Below are 6466 nucleotides of genomic sequence, written 5' to 3' on the forward strand. Positions count from 1 at the left end.
CTACTGAGTCATAAAAGTGAATCATCCCCCTCTGGCTGGAACTGCCTATGTATTGTGCGTGCTGAAGGCAAAGCCACAGCCTCTGTGATTCTCTCTCTCTCTTTGCCCTTCTTTTCACTCAGTACCAATAAAATGTTCTTTCTGTTTGCATATCCTAATACATACAGAGACCCAGATTTTTTAAAAGATCAGTGAATCAGACTTTGTAGTTATATATAACCAAAAACCCCTCCTGAAGTCAGTGAGAAGCTTCAGTGATAGTGGAAAGCAGAGATGGAAATTGGGAACAATCCTGCTAGGCATAAAATCTTCTGGTTGGATGGCATTCTTGTCACATAGGGATCTACTGCTGCTGATCACCCACTCTGCTCCCTCCCTTCTCCAGGCCCTCCTACCTCCTGCTACTAAAAACAAACAAACCTGAAATCAGATGGCAAGGTGCCATAATAGTCATCAGATCAGAAGGCTTCCTCTTAGGCCCATTATGCACGGCCGCCGAAACGGCGATTTCGGGTCACATGGAAAACGCGGAGGGGGAAGACGCGACGCATACCGGTTATACACGGGGCGGGGCGCGACGGCGGCAAAACCCAGAGTAACCGATTATGCACGCGCCGATCCGGGCGCCGCTTCTGGTTGCGCCCCGCTCACCCGGAAGCTGCGCTTTCTTCCGCGTTTCACTGACGCGGCTTTTTCGGCGGCATGCACCGAAGCTGCAGCCGGTTGCAGCCGGCTCCGTGCGTTATCCGTGATTTTAGTCGCCGCCATTCCACCCCGAATGTGCGCTAAAACCCCCGTGCATAATGGGTCTTTCTCACACATGTAAAACCTAACTTTGGTCTGATTAGGAACCTTTCTGACATTTCTGAATGGAGCACAGTTTGGGAGAAATGTTCATTGGTAAATGTCCAGCCACACACATCAAGCCCTGAGGCATGTAGTAGTCGAAGCTTCTAGCTGAGCATGAAGATTTGAGGCTAGGTTTGACAAGTCTAGTAGGAGCCTGAGGAGGTTAGAGGAGGGAATCAATTCAGCAGAGTATAATGCCAGAGAATCCATCTTCTAAAGCAGCAATTTTTTCCAGGGTAACTGTACTCTGTAGTTTGGAGATCAGTTATCATTTTGGGAGATCGCGAGGCCCCACCTGGAGATTGGCAACCCTAGTATATATAAGAAGAATGTTTCCTATAAAGATGCATTTATAGCGTTCTATCAAAATACCTTTCTCCAAGCTAAGGTTAATTTCAGAGTCAAAATTTAACTCATTAGTCAGTGAGAGGGAGTAACATATATTCTCAAACTTGTTTTTAATCAACCAAACTCTCCATGGTGTTATTTATAGTCCTTCATTTTAATGAAGTAAATTTTCTTCTAAATTACTGTCCACATTAGGAGAAGTGACTAGAAATCTTGGCGCTCAACAGAAAGGATTGTTTGGATTTTTTTTCTAGGCAGAAAATATGAAATAGCTAACATGGGACCATATATTCAGTCTATGAAAATGAGGGAGACCATACACTACCAGCACATCAGAAATAAGATTGAGAATTGGCTTGGAAACATGTGGTCAAAAGCATCAAAGACTGCAACTTGTGGTGACGGTAGCCAAGAATATTGCATGCGTCACTGCTATAAGTTAACAAGACTGTACAATAACATGTTTTGAGCAGCATATCCCACCCTGTTTTTAAAAATAGTCCTCATGTTGTATTTTCAGAAGACTGTTTTTGTTGCTGTATATTGAATCTTCTCATATAACAGTGAGATTTCCATGGGGCAATTTCAGCATCTCTCTGCAAATACATTTTCATGTCGAACAGTATGACACACAACTAACTAATGACTGTCATAATACAAAGGAACAGAGGGAGGTAGAAAACATAATGAGTTACAGTGGGATAACATACTTATCCCTGCTAGTGAGGAAATGAGCCATAAGGGGGATAGTTAAAATGGCCTGGTTTTTGTACTACTATGTGTTATGCTCCCTCCGTGCTCATTTAATTTAAGCTACTCTTTTTCTTAAGAATATTCTTTTCAACAAAAGGCACTAAAATGAACAACACTTCCACTTTGTCAACACAACATGTACTCAGATATCCCATAACATTCCAGATATGGTTATAAGATCCTAACTGGTTCAGAATTTTTTAAATGTAGCACAGCCGGGGGGATCCTAGGCTTATGAAAATTTCCATTCTTGACTAAATCGTGGTGGATCAAAATAACCCATATTACAAAATGTAAAAACAAAACAAACCCACTGCTGTTTGGCTTGAACATCAACTTAAAACCCCCTTTGTACTTAAGGCAGCAAGTCTGAGACTGTCTGGTGTCAGTAGGGGGAGAAATGACCCACATTGATGGGTCCCCAAGCTATGGATAAACTGTTGAAATGGATGGCTACACCATAGGACCTAGACTGGAAAATATGACAGCAGGAAACTCAGGAGATTCTGTGGATAAATCTGGGTTGCAAAAGGCATGGTGCATTAAAGGGCAAAGAAACAAGGCCACAGAGAAGTGTAAGATAAAGCTCGGGGTCCAAACTAAGAATCAGGGATAGGGGCAAAGGTAGCAAACTTCCTACTTTAATTTGAATATCCCTGTTCTGATTCTTTTCTCTCCATTATAAACATTCTTGTACTTCATTTTTTGTTTCATCATTGTGTTTTTCCCACCAGAAAAATTAATACCCTTTTCAACATTAGTTTTGTATCAATTGTGTATGAATGATATGGCATGAAAACAGTGGTAAAATTATGCAATATTAGAATATGACGACATTAGATAGAAATATGAAATAAGTTTTGATATGTATTTGATAAAATTTGTCATGGTAAGATATTTCCTCTTACAACTTATGTACAACGTATGATAAATATTTGCAATATTTATAGATGCTTTTTATATCTGTCATTTTGTAATTTTGAGCTTCATGCAATAAAAATGATTGAATAGGTGGGGGGAATCACTAAAAATGTCATTGAAATTGTGTACAACAAAACTAGTACTAGTGAGAATAGCTAAAAAGATGCAGACTGGAAACAATGACAATGATAAGATACATCATTCAAACAGAACAACAATGGCCATGTTGACTCAAGCCAGTTAATAAAATGAGAATGGCTTCAAAACAACATGGGGGGGGGGGAGGAAAAAAGTATTTCCAAAATAGCAGTAGTTCCAAAGCAACATGGGAGAAATCAACATTGTTTTTGGGATGTGTTCTGTCTTGTTTAGAGCTTGCCATCCAAGAACCAATGACAAAGCAGTTAACCAAATTAGATAGACAAGTAGTCAACTCCCCATATTTTATGGTAGTAGGGGGAACAGAAGCACTAATCGAGGCCTGGTTCCCCTGGGCTTGAAAACAACAAAAGTTATTGATGCTCATAGGACACTTTCATTTTCTTTCTTTGAAGCCAGGGTCTCTCCAGGAAAGGAGCCAGAGACCTTCCATATGTTCTCTCCTAGAACCTGACAAATGGCTTCCAATTGTGGCCTTCCACTGAGGCAGATTAATATATCAAGTGGAGGGAGGTCATTCTCCCCTTCTTGATTCAACCGTGCAAATGGTGAGAGAGAGTTCAGCATGTTATTGAAGTGTCATCAGGGAGCTATGACTCACTTTTTTTGAGCTGTTCTCAGCAGCCTTCTATTGCCCTCTGAGACAAAATGGTTTTGTAGAGTAAGTACTGCTTCACTATTACAATCAATGAGTACAATGCTGTTTTAATTACGGTAAGTCAGCTTTCATCATCCAAGGGAAGGAAGGCCTGAATTTTACTTCAAAAAAACAGACATTCTCTACATAATGCTGAATGTTCCCAGTGATACTGTATCATTCTTGACTCCATTCAGCAAAAATATCTGCCAATAATTCACCTTTGTCGTGAAAATTTACAAAATTCTTCAGGCTTGCAAAATGCTCTGAATAATTAAACCCAAATGCATATTGCTATTGAACATTCTTGATTTTCTTCATTGTCTCTCATACCACTTAGCTCTGATCCCCCCCTCTTTTCCTTCCTTATACTTTTTCACTGGATTGTTTTGGGCTTGGAGTGGCCTTGTAGTGGATCTGAAAGGCTACTGTGTGGCATGAAAGCTACTGCCTTGGCCTGGTATATAATAACAAAATAATTGTTTGGATTCTGCAAGTGTCATTTCCATCCACATTGAAGGAGTTGTTAAAGTTTCTGTAAACTAGTTTAGCATGGGATCAATTAGATGTAGAATAGATTCTTCATGTGAAAATGGATGGAGCTTTTGGGGGAAACTGCCTTTCCCCAAAACAGACACCCTGTGAGCTAGGTGAGGCTGAGGGAGACCGATTCTACATGGAGGTGTAAAATGCACACCACCTCCTGCTTGCAAGCATGCATTATCCCGCTTTTTTATCACGGCTTTTTGCCTCCTGATGGAGAAGCAGGCGGAGAAGCAGGAAACGTGGACAATCCAAAGTTTCTCCGCAGCTCCTTGGGTTGTCAATCAATGCAAGCCACCAATCCCTTCACAGCGATGGTTTTGGGGACTCAAACTTCTGTCCCCCGAGTCCCAAAATTATAAACAAAAAAACAAAAAAACACTTCCGGGCTGCCACGGGATAACAGTAAAACATTAAAAAAAAAAACCTTTCACTTCCATGTTGCTACAGGTAATGCCACAACACTAAACATTTATTTAGATCTCATTTCAGAATCCTTTGTATAATGGTCTGTCTGTATGTTCAGGCAGATTTGTTCAGCTGGCCATAGGCTGGCCATGGTCATTGGACCTCGATGGTTTTGTGTTCACAATGAAGATTTGAAACACGGAGCAAGCTAATAGGGAGAGGGCTGCTTCATCACATGCCCACCCCTTTCCCTGTCCATACACATTGTTTTAGATTGGGTTGCTGCCTGATCCCAACATTACTGTGCACAATGAAGAAAACATTTTATTTTAACTGAAGGCATGTAGGTTTGCGTACATGTAGCTAAACTAACTGTACCTTTAAAAAAACAATTCAACTCAGAAACGGGGAGGGGAAGGGGGTGTGAGAGTGGGTACAGCAATACTTGAGACTGTTGTGCATGTCTCCTTTCAGATGGGCTTGCCCCTGTTTGTACCCCAATTTGCAGAACAACAAGAAAGGGGAAGAGGGATTTTGCGATTTCCCTCATTGTGGAGCAAACTTGAAAATGTGTGCTACCCACTGGAGAGGTACGGGCTGCTGCCGATGTCATGAGGAAGCAGCACTAAAACTCATGGGCAATGATAGGCCGTGCAGGAACAAATTCCTCTTGAGGAATTGATTAAAGCCTTGATATTGCTGCTTGATCAGAACAGCTCTATGAGTGTTGTGACGAGCCCAAGTTCACCCAACTGGCTGCATGTGGAGAAATGGAGAATCAAACCCAGTTCACCAGATCAGAAGCCATCACTAACTACTACACCAAGATATTATTATTATTATTATTATTATTATTATTATTATTATTATTATTATTATTATTATTATTATTATTAAACTTTTATACCGCTGTTCCCTTAGGCTCACGGTGGTTTACAAGATAAAAATTACAATAAAACCCATAGTTAAAACCATTAAAACCAATCCACACTATCAACGTTAGGCAACAGGCGAGCACTAACTAACCCCACTAACCCCCCCCCAAACCGCCTCATGTTAGCCGAGGGACATCAGGTTGCTAATATGAGAGTGAGGTGATCAGATCATTCAGATGAACCCAAGGTGCCCAGATCTAGTGTTGGGACCACCCGCCCTGGCCTCAAGCATATGCCTGGCGGAAGAGCTCCGTCTTGCAGGCCCTGCGGAAAGCTGTTAACTCCCACAGGGCCCTTAGCTCTTCCGGGAGCTCATTCCACCAGGTTGAGGCCAGGGCTGAAAAAGCTCTGGCCCGGGTCAGGGCCAAGTGAACATCCCGAGGGCCCAGAACCACCAGTAGGTTTGCATCCGCAGAGCAAAGGGCCCTGCGGGGGGCATACGCAACCAAGAGGTCCCGTAGGTAGGCAGGACCCTGGCCGCGTGTACCATTAAAGGTTAAAACCAAAACCTTGAACTTGATCCGGAAACAAATTGGCAACCATTGGGCCCTCCAAGGTGTTCTATTGAGGATCCTCGCAGCTGCATTCTGTACCAATTGTAACTTCCGGGTCAAAGACAAGGGCAGGCCTGCGTGGAGCGAGTTACAGTAGCCTAGTCTGAAGGTGACCATTGCATGGATCACTGTGGCTAAGATATCTGAGGACAGGTAGGGCGCTAGTAGTCTGGCTTGGCGAAGATGGAAAAATGCCGTCCGGGCTACTTTTGTGATCTGAGCCTCCATGGAAAGGGAAGCATCAAGGGTCACGCCCAAATTCCTGGCTATTGGTGCGGGTGTTAATTGCACTCCATCCAGGCATGGGAGGCACGCTTCACACATGACTCTCCCACTGAGCTGAAGAATAGGCTTTTCTT

This window comes from Paroedura picta, chromosome 1 (assembly GCF_049243985.1).
Source record: "Paroedura picta isolate Pp20150507F chromosome 1, Ppicta_v3.0, whole genome shotgun sequence".
NCBI classification, from domain to species: domain Eukaryota; kingdom Metazoa; phylum Chordata; class Lepidosauria; order Squamata; family Gekkonidae; genus Paroedura; species Paroedura picta.